The 20176-nt window shown below is 40.8% G+C and overlaps 1 protein-coding gene and 1 pseudogene across 3 annotated transcripts in view; one reads left to right on the top strand and one right to left on the bottom strand.

Moving 5' to 3' along the window:
• The window catches only part of LOC117479649 (NACHT, LRR and PYD domains-containing protein 3-like), a 28388-nt gene extending 16815 nt beyond the window's left edge, over window positions 1-11573 (bottom strand). Inside the window, exon 1 of one of the 3 annotated variants that reach the window (XM_034126751.1) lies at window positions 11486-11573. The gene's annotated coding sequence lies outside the window, so the exon portion shown is untranslated. Of the gene's footprint in view, window positions 1-11462 lie in introns of all 3 variants that reach the window. The other 2 variants (XM_034126752.1, XM_034126753.1) reach the window with 2 other exon arrangements.
• Window positions 3657-7855, top strand: LOC117479648 (annotated as a pseudogene).
• Window positions 11574-20176: the final 8603 nt, after the last annotated feature.

Below are 20176 nucleotides of genomic sequence, written 5' to 3'. Positions count from 1 at the left end.
CCTACACAATATTTCAGACAGATGTTTAGAATCAGCATCAATAAACATGTGTCCTGTCCAGGTAAACAGTGACTCTGTCCAGGTAAACAGTGACTCAGCACCATGTGATCACAGTGATCCTGATGGTGGAACAGATTCCTATCGGAGGATTCTTACCTGCTGAACTCTCTTCAGGTCTCCCTCATTTCCCTTATTCAGAGTATTAAGAGTTAGACATAAAAACAGTCACGAGTTGTTAGAGTGGGTTCTATGAAGGTAGATATGGTGCAAAATGCGAGAGCGTGTAAAACCTGATGTGAGCACTTGCAGAAAATAAATCTGAGCTTGTGTGCATACATTTACACTTGTATAACATATGGAAGTCGCAGAAGAAAAAAAAAAGTTTTGTAGCTTGTAGAAAAAAAATGAACTTAGTGATGAAATGTTCACTTGCAGAAAAATATATATTTTTTAAATATATTTTCCATTACAACTGCAACTTGGTTATTACAACCTCTCAAATCAGTCATTACAACTTCACGAATCTGCTCTGTGGCAGTATAAATCGACGAATCTGCGGCCTTGACTTTTGATACACTTCTTGCGATGAATGTGTCGCAAAAGTAATTTTCACCTGTAGATGTGGGGGGAGGGAGGGGGGTTGGAGCGAAGGGGCGGAGCTATCACAACGACGAGGCTCGGGTCAGTCACACAGTCACAGCCATAGTCAGGTCGAACCAGATGACTGCGGGGCTAACGGTCCGTGCTACCAGTCCGCTGACATGGCGCGTCATTTTGCCCATTACTTCCCCAGTATTACTTGGAATATTATTATTGTGATTGAGGATAAAATCCGCTTTGAAGACCACCGTTTTATATCGTGCAGTTTAGCGGCAAAATAACGTCAGTTAGCCAGCTAACGCTAGCTTTGTTGAATTTATGCTAGCTAAACAAGTAGTGGTTGTAGTCTATACAGCAGTAATTAATATATTATAGCCTACTGCTTTGGCACTAACGGTTGATAACCGTTTATGAAAATAAAACCAATTGAACTGTACTGAAATAAAGACAAGTTTTATAATTGTCTTGGGCTCCTGCTGTTTTTAAAGCCTTTGTAAATTATCCATGCTATTTAACGAAGACTTCAGAATCTTAAAATCCCTTAACGTTTGTATGCAATGTGCTAAATTCAACACTGGAATCAAGCAAATATTAATATGTTTGCATGACGTTATTTATATTTTGCCATCACTTAATTATACGTTTAATACATTTAAGTCAAACTAAGGTACATGTGATGATAGCTAGTTAGTGCTCTTACCTGTGAGGCCTCCTCCAAACAGCATTATAACCAGACTGTATCATTAAAACTACAAGTACCAGTTCTAGATCCTTGACTTTAGACAAACAATTCAAAAGACAAAATGTATTTAAAGACCAATCTTTATTTGAAGGTGCCTCTTAACCTGAGATATTAGTTATACAGTAATAGTATTGACAATCTAAAAAAGCTGAGCAACTCAACAGTCAACTTTATATTTCTTATTGTCTAAAGCATTTATTATTTTCATTTTCCCCCTCTCATATTCAGTGTGGACGGATTGAGACAGCGTGGTGTCCAGAGAGCTGCAGAGACTTCAGAGAGAAACCTCCGTGTGATGGACGTCCTGTCTGTTGGTTTGGAGAGGACTGAGGGTCTTTCCTCTGCGAGGAGAACCAGACCTGATGGAGGAGCCCATGCATAGCTGATACCATCTGATCAGGCCTAGTCTGTCACTTTATTTGACTAAATGTGTTTACTTATACATTTAATAGGTTTACACCTTCTGTCCATATGTGCTTTTTATTTAAAACATGTTTGATTAACTTTTGGTTCACATTTCAATAAATTGAATTTGTATTTGCACTCCTTTTGTCCATTATTCTTACTGAAAATGTTAGATTACACATTCACATCTGACTGAAGATTGGCCCCATTTATTTGTGACGTTGCAAACTCTGCGGTACAAGGTACATGTTGTGAAGCTCATAAAGTGAGGCAAATAGAAATAATCAGCTGATGGAGTGTAGATGTGGAAATAGGTGCATTCGATCAGCTGACTGTGTTTTCACAATAAAAGTAGTTTCTTAGTGAATGTCCTGTACTGGTCTTAACATCTCATAACATCAGCTTTTAATTTTCCTATTGGATGTTTTTCTTGACCCTCGGAGAAAGAGGAGATGCTGAGTCGTGTCTTTCAGGCATGTCCTTTCCTAACAAAAATGACAGGAAACATAAAACATATTATTGCAGAACAAGTGTGTTATTTATGAAAGAGGTGTGTTTGTGTTTAGGGGCTGAAGATATCATTATTTTGTAATTGTAATGTTTTTTTTTATTTCAACAGTGAGCTACAAAGACAATCAGATTATGAATGAACAGTATGAAATTCATCAACATTGAAATGTATGTATCAAAATAATATTTAACTGTTATTAAAACAAGCTTGCTCTGTTGTCTCACTAATAAAATATCTCTCTAAGTTACAAGGATGACCTTATTTTATCAACCTCAAACAGAAGCCGTTTGTTCTACAGTATTATCCCACTTAACGCTTAACACTTGTCTATTTCGTTTTAACCTTTATATATACAGTATATGGTTTTAAGTTAACTTGGAGGCTAAGATTAGCATCGTTAGCACCGATGTAGCTACCACTCGCTTACACGCTAACCCAAGCCTTAACATTCATTACGTAGCTGATTGAAATCATAAACACATAAATAAAGTACTCGAATCTCACTTACCGCAAAACGGCATTCATGCACCGTCTGTTTTAACCGCAGAGCGAGTCACAATAGTCCGATATATAAGCATGAAGAACAAACAAACACGGCCGGGGTCAAGTTGTGTTCCCTGGATGAACTGAGCAGGCAGAGTCCCTGTAGCTTCACGGAGACGGAGCAGCTAGCAGAGAGACAAAAAGCTAACAGCAGCAGTGACTTGACAGAGCTGTCACTCAATGTGACCACGCCCTAATTTATGCAAAAACGTTAAGACCTAATATAAATAAAAGGGTCATGTTAGAAAACAATTCACTCACAGATTCATAATCATGAAGGTGGAATCTAACTATATACATAATAATATTTATTGCATCCAGGGCTAGAAACTTTTTTTTTCTGCTGTGAAATTGGGCATTTTAACATGGGGGTCTATGGAAATTGCTCCTTTCTGCAGTCATCGCCTATCGGCCAATATATGAACTGCAGTTTGTGGCACTTCCGTATTGGCGTCCCGGCTCTTCCCCAGAGTTTGCCGCTTGATCTAAACCCATTCTGCTTTCACTCAGAGAGAAACCCTACACAATATTTCAGACAGATGTTCAAACAGACCCTGGATATGTTTGAGTTATCTTAACTAACTGTGGTATCTTACCTTGTGTTATTATTACATGTTATTGCATTTGTCCAGCAGGGGGCACACTCACTCTTGGTATTAAAACGGCCTGTTGTACATGTTCCCATGAGGAAGTCCCGGAAGCATGTTACCAAAGTAAAACCAGTTAAATCTACTCCTATGTTGTGGACATACAATTATTGATCACAAGATACAGCATATTATTGGCGACGAGGATTAAGAAGAGGATTAAGACAAGGATCAATACGGGATCAAAGAGGACATGCCGATCGGACTGGTTAGCACCTTACATGCAGGTTTGGGTCGTTAGCGGCAGCTAGCTCAAATTATTAGCAAAGTCTGCGGGTGGAGGAGAGGATTCATTGACACACAATGGCAATGATTGGCACGCTGGCACCTTTTGATGCAAAAAATCAGAAGTGGGAAGAATACTGTGAGGTATTGGAACAGTTTTTTGAGGCTAATGAAATTGAAAATGGAGACAGACAAAGAGCCATATTAATAAGTGTTGTGGGATCATCAACATACAGCCTTATGAAAAACCTCCTCAGTCCGGATAAGCCCAAGGATAAGACTTACACACAACTTGTGGAGCTGCTAAAAAATCACTTTGACCCAAAGCCTAGTGAAATTGTGCAAAGGTACAAGTTTGACTCCCGCAACCGTGAGCCCAATGAGTCAGTAATGGAATACGTGGCTGAGCTGCGTCGGTTAGCGCAGGATTGCAACTATGGTAACACTTTGCAGCAGAGGTTGAGAGACAGGATCGTCTGTGGAATAAATGAAGATCGGATTCAGAGACGACTCTTATCAGAAGCGGATTTAACATTTGAAAAAGCATTATCAATTGCTGTGGCGTCAGAGACTGCAAATACAAATGCACAGGAGATACAAAGCCAAGGGGCCACAGCTAAATGCTTCAAAATGGATAAAAAGCCACAGGAGGCTTATGCACACAGAGAACCTACCAAAGAGTGTTACAGATGCAAGGGAACCAAGCATGAAGCAGCAGACTGTAAGTTTAAACAAGAGAAATGTCATGCATGTGGTAAAATAGGACACATTGCCAGAGCTTGTCGTAGTAGATCTACACAGAATGGAAACAGCAACAAAAATGCAGACCCAAAGAGAGAAAGGAGGCAAACCACATATCACCGTTCTCATAAAGTACAAGAGCAACAGAGCCAAAGTGATAGCTCAGAAGAAGATACATTCTTACTGAATAAGATGAGGTTCAGATTGGGACGCATGAGTGAAGTGCACCTGAGACGAGTAGACCCATACATGGTTGAAGTGAAGCTGGATAGTAAGTTTGTTAACTTTGAGATAGACACTGGCTGTAGTCTCACAATAATGAATGAACAGACATTTCAAAGACTATGGAAAGACACAAAAAGTCCATGTTTGAGACCAACCAAAATCCACATCGAGTCTTATACAGGTGACCCTGTTAATGTGGTCGGAGCTGCCCTTGTTAAAGTGAAATACAAACATCAAAGGCGGTACCTGCCCCTCATTGTGGTTAAAGGGGACGGCCCCAGCCTGCTGGGAAGAGGCTGGCTGGAGGAAATACATCTGAGTTGGAAAGAAATCAAGCTCAGACACAAATCCAGAGTCCTGAAACACCTGAAGACAGAGGACAAATCGCTGCAGCAAGTACTGAGCAAACATGAAAATGTCTTCAAAGAGGAGCTTGGCACACTGAAAGGTATGAAAGCTACCATCCATGTAAAGGCTGATGCATTCCCTCGTTTTTTCCGTCCGAGGTCTCTCCCGTACGCCATGCGCACCAAAGTAGATGAAGAAATAGACAGATTGTTGAAAAAAGGAGTAATCTCACCTGTTAAACATGCAGAATGGGCAGCACCAGTGGTTCCAATACTGAAGCCTGTTGGGACAGTAAGGCTATGTGGAGACTACAAGCTCACTGTAAATACAGTTTCCTCACTTGAACAATACCCCATACCCCGAATGGAAGACCTGTTTGCAGCACTGACAGGAGGAAAACAGTTCACAAAGTTGGACATGAGTCATGCATACCAGCAAATACTCATGGATGATGAATCAAAGAAATACTTAACAGTGAATACGCACAGAGGCTTATTCACATACAACAGACTGCCTTTTGGAGTAGCATCAGCCCCAGCTATATTTCAGAGGACAATGGAAGGTCTCCTGCGAGGCATTCCTTTTGTGGCAGTGTATTTAGATGACATCCTGGTGAGCGGTGTGGATGAGGAAGACCATCTGCAGAACCTCGAGACAGTGTTGGCAAAGCTGGAGGAGGCAGGATTGCGTCTGAGAAGGAGCAAGTGCACTTTCCTGGAAGAGGAAGTGGAATATCTGGGACATCGAGTGGACGCACAGGGACTTCACCCTGTGGAAAAGAAAGTCAAAGCCATCATGGAGGCTCCCAACCCCACAAATGTTACTGAACTCAAGTCGTACTTAGGTTTGCTAAATTACTATAACACATTTCTGCCAAACTTAGCTACACTATTGGCACCACTGCATGAGCTCCTGCGACAAGATGTGCGATGGACATGGCAAAAGAAACAGGAAGAGGCTTTTAAAAAATCAAAGGCCCTGTTAAACTCAGCAGAAGTGTTGGTGCATTACTCTGCTGACCGAGAGTTAATTATGTCATGTGATGCGTCACCTTACGGGGTGGGCGCTGTTTTATCAAACGTAATGGACGATGGAACTGAACGTCCTTTGGGTTTCATGTCGCGTACCCTAGCGCCTGCTGAAAAGAATTACTCACAGATAGACAAAGAAGGCTTAGCAGTTATATTTGGAATCAAGAAATTCCACAAGTACTTGTATAGTCGAACTTTCACCATCTATACAGATCACAAGCCACTGATCTCTCTCTTCAACGAAAAGAAACCCATTCCACAGATGGGTTCCCCTAGAGTTCAGAGATGGGCAGTGCACCTGAGTGCCTATGAGTATCACATTGTGTACAAACCAGGAAAGAACAACGCTAATGCGGACGCATTAAGCAGACTGCCGCTGTCGGAAGATGTGCGAGAGAGTGAGACCGCAGAACAAGTGCTCATGATTGATCTTCTGGATGACACACTCGTGGACACAGCCAAAATAAAACACTGGACAGCTAAGGATGTAATATTGTCTCAAGTTCATGGTTATGTCCTGTCGGGATGGCCTTCAGTGACTGAGGCTCCTCTCAAGCCGTATCATCAGAGGAGAGAAGAACTGAGTGTGAGGGATGGCTGCGTGCTCTGGGGAGCCAGAGTCATCGTACCAAACAAAGGCAGGGAAAAGATATTGAAAGTACTGCACCAAAAAACATTCCGGCATGTCAAAGATGAAAGGTCTGGCTAGATCTTATGTATGGTGGCCGGGGATGGACCAGGATGTAGAAAAGGAAGTGCAGTCTTGTGAGGAGTGCCAAAAGCACCACAAGTCACCACCATCAGCACCATTACATCCCTGGGAGTGGCCAGAGTCTCCCTGGACGAGAATTCATGTGGACTATGCAGGCCCTTTCCTGGGAGAGATGTTTCTACTGATAGTGGATGCTCACTCAAAATGGATGGATATTTATCCAGTGAAGTCAGCTACATCACAGGTGACCATTGAAAAGCTGCGTCAGAGTTTCAGTGTTTTTGGACTGCCAAAAATGTTGGTGTCAGACAACGGAACCTGTTTTACAAGTGCTGAATTTGAGACTTTCATGAAACAAAATGGCATCCGCCATGTGAGGTCAGCACCGTTTCACCCGTCTTCAAATGGGCTGGCAGAGAGGGCGGTCCAAACCTTCAAAGGGGGGATGAAAAAGATGAAAGGTGAAACATTTCAAACTAGACTGTCAAGGTTTCTGTTCAGTTACCGCATCACATCTCACGCGACCACAGGCCTGTCGCCTGCAGAGTTGATGATGTCAAGGAGACTCAGATCTGCATTAGACCTGCTCCTGCCAGATGTGAAAACAAGAGTGCAGCAAAAACAACTAAAACAGAAACAGTCCCATGACACAAACAGGAAACTGAGAAGTTTCTCACCTGGGGATAAAGTGTTCATCAGAAACTACTCTTATGGACCCAAATGGATCGCTGCGGTCATCGAGAGCTCATCAGGTCCAGTGTCATATACAGTGATCATTGGAAGTGGTCAAGTCGTGAAGCGGCATGTGGATCAAGTAAGAGCCAGATTAACAGACACCGTGCCCTTAGAGCCGGTGCTGGACTCCAACAGAGACATTGTGGTTCCAGTGACAATCGAGCAAGAAGGACCTCCTGCAAGTGAGTCAGTGGTTCTGTGTACTCCGGTCCCGCCGGACTTGCCTGCTACACCCGTGGTGAGACGATCAGAGCGCGAGAGACAGCCACCTGTATACCTGAAAGACTTTGTTAAATAGATCAAGAGATGTTCCATTAATAGAGCAGCATAGTTCTCTGATCTCACTTTAAGGAAAGGTTTAGAATGTTAATCTTTGAAAGTGAAATGGTTTATGCCAATACCTCGAAATGTTGTGTAACGGGAGTATGTTATACCCCCACCTTCGGGAAGTATTGTTAGCTTAAAGGGGGGGAAATGTGGTATCTTACCTTGTGTTATTATTACATGTTATTGCATTTGTCCAGCAGGGGGCAAACTCACTCTTGGTATTAAAAGAGCCTGTTGTACATGTTCCCATGAGGAAGTCCCGGAAGCATGTTACCAAAGTAAAACCAGTTAAATCTACTCCTATGTTGTGGACATACAATTATTGATCACAAGATACAACACTAACCCTAACAAACGACATCTCGCTAAGTGGTCCTACGACGCTGGTTATCAACTCAGTAAATCAACCAGGGTTTCACAAACATGGACAAGCGTACTGACAGCGCAGCGTCATACTTCATGATTGAATAGTAAACTATCATGTTAGACAAATATGAAGACGTTCCACTTTTAACATCCATGACTTAAACACTTTATCCAGGATAAAAGCCACACAGTTGCACCTGCAAGGTGAATACAGAACAGCTGGTAAAAAAAAAAAAAAAAAGTATTTGAATGCGTTCATTAACAGTTTTATGATATCACTGCCTGTCTACTCACAGACTCTCTTCAGATCTACTCACAGACTCTCTTCAGGTGAGGAGGAAACTCTGCTAATTTCTTCCTCTTCAGTCCTGAGTCTGCCTGCATCTGATCTGAGGACGCCTTCACACCCTCAGAAATCCAGAGAGTAAAAACACGTCAGAGTCACGTGGAAACCGGCCTTACAGGTTGTAGCTGTCAGCAAGGGCGCCGGAAGCGGGGGGGCCAGGGGGCCATTGGCCCCCCCACTTTTGAGCCCTGCCCTACATTTTCGCAGCGGCGGATGCCGCAGAACACTGTACACATCCCGTTTCAATAATTCCCCTGTACTCTAAAGTCGCATCTAAAACGCGATCTGATCTAGCTGTGTATATTTTGTTATTTGTTATTGTTATATTCAATCTCATTAGCTACAGGCATTTTTGAAGCTTGTAAAGGGAAGATGACAGCTCGCCTCTCACTCGCCACTCTGCTCTTCCACAGCACCGCTTCCCCTCCCTCTGCTGAAATTATGAATGTAAGGCGTATAGTAATCATATATAACACGGCAGGGTCCGTTACAGTTTGTTTGTATCTGATTTCAAATAAACAAAGTCTTGGCTTTCAGAATATTAAACTTGTTTCGGCAAATTCAGATGATAAATACAACTTTGAAGCTTGTAACGGCATAATTACAAGCGGAGACCGGAGTAACTTGACCTCACAGCACGCATAAGAACAGCCGGTGTTTCTTGTGAGTGTTTTCCCCGGGAAACAAACACAATACACACACAAACGCAAAAATACACAAACACGTATACACACACTCGCGGGCTTCCCCCAGACCAGTAATCCAAACGAAAATATCTTCCCTCCGTTACTACTTTGATCATTTGCTCCGCTTCCAGAGAAGAGGAAACTTTAAAGGCCTTTTTCTCAAAATGATGACTCTGTAACAGTCATTATATAATGTGACATATTTTGCTTAATATTTGGGAGTACAAAAACTATCCTGATATCATTAGAAAGCTAGGAATCTCCTCTTTCCAACAGTGTATACAACTCAAAATGTGTATTCGCGTCAATGCGACTGATTTCGATGGAGCAGGTTTGCATTAGGTAAAATAAAGCAGGCAGACATAACAGGAAGAATATGTAAATTTTAACCCAATCAAATAGGACATTGTCACACCATTCAAATGTATCCATGTAAATTACATCCAATAAAAAAGCTTAGATGTGTTTATTTGTTACGTTGTTTACTTTATTTGTTACGTTGTTCTGTGTGTGTCAGCCGTTAAACCAGATAGAAAGAATAGATACACTTGCAAACAAGTCAGAAGAACCAGCGCAGAAGAAAACTAAATACAGTTAATCTAAACTTACATTTAACAACTGGAAGGTCACATCCCTGACATCCACTTCTCCGGAGCCTGGACCTTCATCAATCATAGAAGAACCAGCGAAGCGAGAATAGATAAACCCAAAAGCAGCAGCTCTGCGGCCGCAGAGACTGTCAAAACCGCCGCCGCCACCCCCACCGCCATCGTTGAACCGAAACAGGCTGGTTCTGACTGCATGGAGGTTTGTTGTCGGGACATTGAGGCGGGTAAAGCTGTACAGCTAACTGTCGAAAAAAAGGAGACCGCTAGATCGTCTGGGCAAAGAGAAAGGTACTTCAACGCAGAATGGTACAAAAACAGAGAGTGGTTAATTATTTGCAAAACCACTAAACGGGCCTTCTGTGAAATATGCAGATTTGCTGCTGTCAAACGGCTTGTAACTTTCTCAAAATGTGGAGATGATAGCTATGTTAATACCGGAGTTAATAACTGGAAAAAGTGCCCAAGCCTCCATGAACAGTTGTCTCTGACTGTACGATGGGTATCAGCTGATTATGTTGTCCATGAAGACTTCATAGTATGACTGTCCTAAGACTGACGCAGAATCAATAACCCACTGATAAACTGCGATGTTAACAACCTCATGATAACCTCATATGTTTTTAACTTAGGATCATAGGCTACCTGTGTTTAGTCTAGAAAAAGGTAATTGTGTGCATTTTATTATAAAGTTGTGTATATTTACAGACTGTTGCAAAAACTAATAAGCTTATAAACATAAGGTTTAAAACTAAAAGAGCTTTACAAAAAAGTAACACAATTAAAGATGTTTGGAGTTTTATTTGAGTTATTAATTTACATTTTTTGTCAAAGAGATGCTGATTTGAAGTTGTAGTTACGGCATTTCCTGTTTCTGCCGGAGAGAGGGGAGTTTGTCCCAAAGCTTGCCGCTGTCTCCCTCCATCTGACAGGAGGGAGCCTCATGTGTCACTCCACGGAGTTCACTCCGTCACGGAGGGGGAGTGTGTCGGGCGTAGTTTGGGATTGGGCCATACACACGCACTTTTTTGGCCCCCCCACTTCTAAAATGAATCCGGCGCGCCTGGCTGTCAGCCTGCCAGACTCTCCCTCACCTCCCTGATTCAGACTATTAAGAGTTAGATAAAAACAGTCACGACTTGTTAGAGCGGGTTCTGACATGCCCTGCATTTTTCTCTGATGACGAGAACTCAGAGAACAATCAGACTGCAACTCATTCTACCTGAAACACTGACAACAGTACATGGAAATCTTTCTAAACCCATTCTGCTTTCACTCAGAGAGAAACCCTACCCAATATTTCAGACAGATGTTCAAACAGACCCTGGATATGTTTGAGTTATCTTAACTAACCCTAACAAACGACATCTCGCTAAGTGGTCCTACGACGCTGGTTATCAACTCAGTAAATCAACCAGGGTTTCACAAACATGGACAAGCGTACTGACAGCGCAGCGTCATACTTCATGATTGAATAGTAAACTATCATGTTAGACAAATATGAAGACGTTCAACTTTTGACATCCATGACTTAAACACTTTATCCAGGATAAAAGCCACACAGTTGCACCTGCAAGGTGAATACAGAACAGCTGGTAAAAAAAAAAAAAACAAGTGTTTGAATGTGTTCATTAACAGTATTATGATATCACTGCCTGTCTACTCACAGACTCTCTTCAGGTCTACTCACAGACTCTCTTCAGGTGAGAAGGAAACTCTGCTCATTTCTTCCTCTTCAGTCCTGAGTCTGCCTGCATCTGATCTGAGGAGGCCTTCACGCCCTCAGAAATCCAGAGAGTAAAAACACGTCAGAGTCACGTGGAAACCGGCCTTACAGGTTGTAGCTGTCAGCCTGCCAGACCTCACCTCCCTGATTCAGACTATTAAGCAGTGGCGGCCGGCCCATAGGGGCACTAGGGGCGCCGCCCCCCCCCTCTTCCCACATTAAAAATTTAAATTAAAAAAATATATATTTAAAAAATATATATTTTATTTTTATTTTTAATAAACAAGGTAAATATTATATAATTGGTATCAGTAAAATGTATAATCTACAATAAAATCTCGTTTAAAATTGTGTTACGATGTCTAAAGTTACTGATAAGTCGCATGTTTCCTGCCTGGCCTTGCCCGTGTATCATTACCCTCTCTCGTCTGGGCGCTAGCACAGCGCCCAGACGAGAGTGCAGCAAGTGCAGCAGAAGCCAACTGTTGCTATCTTTAAACTATGCCGCCGAAACATAATTTCAGCCAATCAGCATCGTCAAATCTGATGGTCACAGGGCGCCTACGTCAGCGCCCGGTGCAGTCTGTGAGTTGTTTGGACTCGTATCCAAGGAGACAAAACAAGAAGCTATCATTAGCAGCTAATGAAAACTCAGTTTTTGACTGAAAAAATTATTGATGATCCATAATTCCATTTTTCAAAGTGACAGACACATTGGATTAACCTATGGATTAACCTTCAGCCGCGTTTTTCTCGTTTTTGATCAGAATAACAGCAAAAGGTGAGCATATCTCCGTGTTTTAGTACCTAAAGCTACGTTGTGTGATGTCTGTATTTGCTTCCCCTGTCGCGAGTTCTGATCGCTCAGTGATGATACTTATATTTCTAGAATGTGTGGAATCTCAGCTTGTAAGCTTGTTTGTGCATATCCGATAAGTATATCGAATGGCCACAAAAAGCGTGACCACATCACCCCAATTCTGGCCTCACTACACTGGCTTCCAGTTCGGTTCAGAATTTATTTTAAAATCCTTTTATTTGTTTTTAAAGCACTAAATGGGCTGGCTCCGGCCTATATAGCTGAACTCCTCCAGCGCTACACCCCAGCCAGAGCTTTAAGGTCTGCTGACCAGCTGCTGCTGGTAGTGCCCAAGACCAGGCTTAAAACCCGAGGGCACCGAGCCTTCGCAGCAGCTGGCCCTAGGCTCTGGAACACTCTGCCCCTCCATGTGAGGTCGGCCCAGACCCTAGGGGTTTTTAAATCTACACTAAAAACACACTTCTTCTCTCTGGCCTTCTAGTTAGAGCGGAGTACGACTCCTGACTTTTCCTTGTGTTTTATTTTTATTTTTTATATCTGTATATTTATTGTCTTTTATTGTGATTGTAGTAATGTGTTTTTATTACATGTACAGCACTTTGGCTCGACCAAAAATCGCTTTTAAATGTGCTTTATAAATAAAACTTGATTTGATTTGATTTGATTGATTTATACCTAGAGTGCGTTAGCATTTTTTCGCTCAGGGCTCATTTAGACGCTTCTTGTGAGACTTGTGTTTTGTTTCGCTAAACATGGTTCATATCATCAGTTAGCTGCATTTCTTCCCGTTAAATGAGCAGGACACATGAATAGTTTATTACATTTTAAGAAGCCCTGAGACACAATTTTGTGAGAAAAAAAACGGGGGGAAAAAAGCCCCTTAACAGGTTAAATGGGAATTAAATCATTTAAAGTAATTTTGAGTGTTCCCAAAGCCCCGGCGTTCTGCAGTTTGTGTGGGCCTACTGTACTGTTACACAGTTTATGCTGTAGAAACTATGTCCAGGACAAGGTGTTTGGAAGTTTTGGAAGATTCATAGCTAACCACACTGAAGATTATGGAGGTATTGATCAGTCTTCTCATATTTTTAAGCCTCAATTTGTCCTCCCCTAGTATTGTTTGGTCACCATTTCCACAGCCCAACCTAAAATATTTTCCACCAGCCGCCACTGATAGTCAACACAGTAAGCTTGCCAGCTAATATGCTAACCTAGCTTTCTTGTTTACCTAGCAAACACGATATGAACGTTAGCTCGGAGGAACAGCAACTATAATGTAGTGTAATAAAACTACTATGAACAAAAGCTAGTGGTTCATATTAGGCTAGCAATAACGTGTTTATAATTGCAATCTTATACGGGTAGTCTGCTACGTTCGGTCAATCATTGTAACTGGCATGAATACAATGTTTCCCGCTAGCATGTATAGCTAGCCTCGTTAGCTATACATGCTATCAGCGTCGGAGGAAAGCCAACTGTAATGTACCGTCCTTTGGGGGTCTGTGAGCGGGCAAAGAGAGGGGATTTCCCCGTTGTCTCTGCTGGAAGTGTGAAATAAACGTAGTTGTTTGATGTTCGTCAGCTTGCCAGCTGGATTACAATGCTAATCTACGTTTGCTAGTTGTTCAGTTGTTCAATATGCTATACTTAGTAGCCTTGTTGTTTAGCTCGGTAGCATACACGCTCGGAACGCCAGCTATAATGTAATTACGTTTCGCGACTGACCGTACGGTAAATCACCTGGAGTATACTGTCTATGAGTATTTCCTGTGTGAATGCAGACATTCTCCTGCTATGAGATACATGTATGTCAGGCCATCTGCTGATATTAGAGTTGATATGGAAACGCTAGCAATTTACAACCCAGTCTCACGGCATTTCGTGTTATTAGTCACGAAATTAATTTAATCTATTGATTCGTGTTCACCAACACGATTTTCACATTTTTTTCGTGTCACACAGAACGATTTTAATGTATTTCTATTGGTAGTATGTTTCGTGCCTGAAACACGTCTTTTTGTCCGGTCGGGTCTTGGAAGACCAGAAGCTGTGTGGTTCATAAAAACATGTTCTTACTCAATATCTTACCCTAAGCCTAACCCTATCCCTTTTATTTTAAATTGCATAATGTCTGAGTTTTTTTGCCGTCAGTGAGGAAAATAAATGGGGCTCAGAGCCTCAGAATACTGAAATCTGTATTTTATGTCATCTCTTTTTCCTTCTAATTTGTTATTATTTGGTGCAGGCACGAAACACACTACCAATATAAATACATTGCTTCTAAAATCGTTCTGTGTCAGAATACTTAAATCTGTATTTTTTTAAATGTCTTTTTCCTTCTAATTTGTTATTATTTACATTGCTTTTAAAATCGTTCTGTGTGACACGAAAAAAATGGCGAAATCGTGTTGGTGAACACGAATCAATAGATTAATTTCGTGACTATAACACGAAATGCCGTGAGACTGTGTTGCAACTTAGTTAGCACAGTTAGCACTGGCTTAGCAGTCCGAAACACGCTTACACATTTAAACAGTCGTGGTAGATACCTTGTTTGATAAATACACAAATAACAATGCAAACTTACAGGTTGTGTACCCGAATCTTCCCCTGCTCCAAACGGTCCAAACAAACTAGGAATAGCATCGTCCTTCAGTTTCAAATGCTGTGCATATCCGGCCTCAAACTGGGCAATGTTTTGGAAGCTTTCGTCTGTGAAATGCCGCGCACACAGTAACGTTCTTTGAACCTCTGAAGGAACAGTGTTAAAAAGAAATGTCAACCACTGACTTCGTCGTGGTTCTTCCGTCGGTAGGACAAACAGCTCAGATTTCTCCTCACATTTCAGGAAACAGGTCCTTGGCATTGGCATGACTGGATCGATTGTGAACTGAACCAGAGCTTCCAACAGTAAATGTGAGGCTGGCAGAAGAGGGTGCGGCCAGCGCCGCTGGGTGTGGCCATAGCTCTTCGGGATTGGTCCATTTCGTTCCGGGTACCGCATGACATCATGCCGTACCCGGAACTAAATGGAAGACTCAAATGGGCAGTGACGTATCTCCAACGAGGCGTTTTGTGTAACTCTGTGTTAGAGTTTTACTCGCTACAGGGTGTACTTTGAGGGTTTTGACTCTGCACACCGTTTACATGCATAAAAACCTTCATAACACACAAGGGGACGGGTAATAACCGGAAAAGCATGACATGGGCCCTTTAAGTGCTTTGACAAAAAATCCATACAAATATTTCATCTGTGGAAGCCGTAATACTGTAAAAAGCACGACCAATTATTTTAGCCGGCCCGGCTAAAATAACTGGATGGCCTACCTGCCTGTCAGCCTTCCATCTGTGCACAAATTTATCTCGTGCCCTCATTGGTCATGTGCACGTTCGTGTGTGTTGGAGGAGGGGCTCTATAAGGAAGTGGCAGATTTTCTCCGGTTGTGTATTTTCAAATTCTAGCGATCTCGAGCCGGTTTCTCAAACTTACCTACCCCACCTTTAACTGGGATTTTACCATAACTACACAATTCAATCAGCTCAATCAACAAAGAAAATGCCCATTTGAACTTTTTATTACTCCATTGAAGTGCAAAGTACATTTCAAAGTGTCTTGGACATGTTGTTACGGCCCCAACCTCTACTCCGCGGTAGTGGCTCGTGCTGAGACCCGCAACATGAAAGAATACACGCAATAACCGGTACTTGGTAACAAGCATTTATTGATAATCAGCCGTTTGCTCACACAAGCGAAACGGGAAACAAAAAGAGGTTTGGAGGACTGGCCAAAAGGAACAGACAGAAGGAGGGAACCCGAGCCAGCCACACCACGGACCGTAGAACCCAGAGCTCCCCCCCCCCCTAACCAGAAATCAAATATAAACCCTATGGGAGACAAAATAAAGCCGCGAAAACTGGACTACCAGGTCCTCCAGGCTAAACATAAACACATCTGCAAAAATATGGCCTACAGCTCAAAATGGCAAAGAGGTATTCTAAGGAGAGTGTCTCCCGGCGTTAGGATAGGCGAGACATCCTTCTCCTCCAGCTTCTCTTTACACGGCTGAGTGGAATTTGGAACACCTGGGCAGAGGCGGAGCCAGGGGCAGACCAGGTGCACAGAGAAGAAAACAAGGAGGGGAGCACTTGTCTACACAGACATCCACTCAAAGTATTTTCTGAAGAATGTGCTGACATGGGGGTTTAAATTGCCATGCCTCTTTTTGGCTTTCGAGCCCAGGATTAATGCCCAGGAAGCACCTGAAAACAATAAGACAAGACAACAATTTCAATTTGACATAGATTTATATGTTGCATCGTTTATTTGAAGGCACATGCAGCAGTGCCCCTTTCAATTTAAGTAAAACCTGCACCAAAGAAAGAAATTAGTATTTAAAGCCAAGCAAAAGCGATAAATGCAAGAAAATCACTTAATTTGTTGTGTTATCACAGAGGATGGTCTGAATACAGTATTTTACTATGAAATAATACAGTAAAATGTTGTGAAATCCTGGTAATCATTTATCCTGTACATTCACAGTAATTAACTGTGCCTGTATTGATTTCACTGTAAAATTCAAAATTACAGTATTATATTGTGAACATTACAGGTAAAGACTGTAAAGTGGTAAAACAGTAATTTATTGTAAAATATTACAGCTAAATATTGTGAAATCATGGTAATATTTTACAGTGCACCTGACCCAAACAAAATTCCCCACATTCAGTTTCAAAATGTTACTCATTTTACACAAACACTACATTTATCTTTTCAAACGTTTAAAGTTAAAGTTGAAACAGATATTTGGAGTTAGAAATGAATTATTCTTTCCTTGCTGCTTCTTATAATAGTTATTTTAATCTTAATGTATAGCAATCATAACAATAATAACACAAGTAATTATATCATAATATTAGTAATAATAATGTTTTATATAATATTTTTGTATTTTTACTTATAATTAATATTTTTTTAATATGTTGATTGTACAGATGTTTACATTGAGCATATGAGTGTGCTTCATTTTTCTTTCTATCACTATGACTTCCTCTATCAAGTAAAGACAGTCACAGTGATGCATTCAAGATCATTTATTCAAAAACAGCTGACACGTCAAATATAGGAAATAATACAAATAAAACTACAAATATATAAAAAACACTGAAAACACCATACAGAGAGAACAATCATATCCTGAAAAAAGGATTGAACTATATTATATTCTTTGTACCAATTTTGACTATATGATATGTTATATTGCACCTTAATATGTATTATAATATTATAATTTAGTCTAAGATAATGTATTGTTTTGTTATAGATTTGATCTCACCACCATCCATTATCTGAAATGTTTTTCACCTCATGTTCTTGTATGGTTTCTATTCTGCATTCTATTCTTATTTTAGTGATTTATACCCCCTTACTTGGTATGTTTTTTTATTTATTCTAGTGCAATAATTATATTTATTCTAGTGCAATAATTATATTTATTCTAGTGCAATAATTATGATTATTCTAGTACAATAATTACATATATTTTAGTGCAATTATTGTTCATTTATTTATTATAGTATAGTATATAATATTCTAGTGCAACATTTAAATACATTACATGTTTAAGGCCCCAGCACCGACAAGGTTGGAGTGGAGGACCTATAGAAATCCCTGAAATGATTATTATTCTTTATTATGAATTGAGTTTTTTGAGGGCATTAACCAAAACTGTTTTGTTATTGGCAGGATTGTCAGGACTGGTGAAAAGGCTGATAGTTTAGGGGTCTCATTTTTGTTGCAGGCAAAACGGCTTAGTTTGTATGTTAAGTTAGTATGCAACATTGTAGACCCAGGAAGTGGTGCATGCCTGTGTGTATGTGAGGGTAGGTTAGGGCTTCCTTTTGTCTGCAATCCATCTGTCCCTTTCAGCATCATAGAAGTCCGACTGCTGGAACTCCCGCCACGTCAACTCCTTCTCCATGCCCTGTGCATTATATAAGGAGAAGACTCTGGAGGGGCAGTAGATATACTTCCCTGGGCAAGTCAGAGCTGTAAAACACCATAGTTACATCAGATACAATTGAATAAAGCTCTATATAAATGACTGCTATAATACAGTGTCACAGATATCCATACCTTCATCGAGGACAGTGTCTCCCTGTGCTTTCACAGGGGCCATATTATATGGTGATGAATCTGGGATGATGAGATACAAACAGGCAAGTGATGTATACACATTATAAATGGAAATTAAGAAGCAGCATTTAAGAAGTTGTGAAAAATGAAAACAGAGACGATGATATCATTACTTAACATTACCTAAAACGTGAGCACTATACTGTATGACACCTTGACAATGTGATTTTTCAGAATGAAATTGAAGTTTTTGTGAGATACACTGGTAGTATAAGAAGAACACATACTTTGTCTCAACAAATTTGGCGCCTGCTCTTCAATTCCGAGCTTTGGGGCAATGGCAAGCAGCTGAGGAGGGACCGGCAGTGGTTGAAGGATGAAAGGCGAAAACAAATATGAGGGTATATATACATAATATGTATGAAAAAGATTCAAGATGGATCCAAGTGAGGAGTATAAAAACCCAATAACCTTTCAGAGGAGCAAGTCCATCGGGTCTGGACACAGTGGCTGTGGCAGTTGGATAAATCCTGTGGGCTGTAGAAACAATCCTGTGTCATTTTCCTCAAGTGTTAAGTTGTTTCATGCTTCACAATCTGTCTTTACCTGTTGTCTCTTTAACAGAATGAAAATACCCTGTTGTATTAACTTGTGAATCCCAATTATTTGAAATAGAAAAACATAATGTCTATATGTATTTGGAAACAGGTAAAGCAGAGAAACAGCATACATATATAGCAAGCACATCTTTCATTCAAAGGTGTGGCATGATATCTTAGACTTAGAGGGTAAGAAGCTAGGTTTTCTAACCTGTTAAGCCCTGAGCCTGTTTTTCAGGTCTCAGGCTCGAAAATGACATTCCCAGAACAAATGACCATATCTTCCCTTCTAAAAGGGTTAAATTAATAATCTTTTTTCTCAAAGTAATGATAAACCTGTGAGTTGGATGGAGAAAAGTCAGAATCAATATAGATGTTTTTTATTTTAAAGAAAATTCAGATTTTACATAGTAAAAAACTGTAAATTATAGTGTCCGTCCAAAGATTATTTTTTACTTATAGTGAAAACTACCCTTAGATGATGGTAAGGTAGACTAAAAGCTTTAGGAATACAAAGTACAACATATAATAAGTACCCTGTATCAAGATTGATGCAAAACAAGTGACATTTGACCTTTTTAGAGAGATTTAGCAAAAAGAAAACACTTCTGGGGTCATTTGGGTGGATTTTCCATATCTCTGGCCCCCCTTGCTCGATTTTAATGGTTGACACCTCTTTCTGACCGTTAGAGCCAATAGAATCGAAGGGGGAGTCCCCCACACACACTCATTGTGAAACAAAAAGGTGAGGGCTTCGCGCATGCAGTTTTGCATTAGAGTAAAGCTACATTCTAGCTCTGACATCTGGAAACGGAAAAGCAGTTTTATTGCTTATGGATTATCAGAAATCATTTCAAAGGGACACAGACACATTGGATTAACCTATGGATTAACTTCAGCAGCGTTTTTTATCGTTTTAATGCCATTGAAGACCACTTTGGAGAGACTACAGAGCCAAGGTAAAAATGTTAGCATTTTTAGCTACCTAGCGTCACCTGTTTTGATGTCTGTTTTTGTTTATAACGTCGCAAATTCGTATAATTCAGTGATAATGAGGGTACCCATCGATTCTGTGTCACCTCACGATGTGAATCGATGTCATG

The sequence above is a fragment of the Trematomus bernacchii genome, unplaced genomic scaffold, assembly GCF_902827165.1.
Source record: "Trematomus bernacchii unplaced genomic scaffold, fTreBer1.1, whole genome shotgun sequence".
Lineage (NCBI taxonomy): Eukaryota > Metazoa > Chordata > Actinopteri > Perciformes > Nototheniidae > Trematomus > Trematomus bernacchii.
The sequence above is the reverse complement of the archived record's forward strand: the minus strand, read 5'-3'. Positions and strand labels throughout refer to the sequence as shown.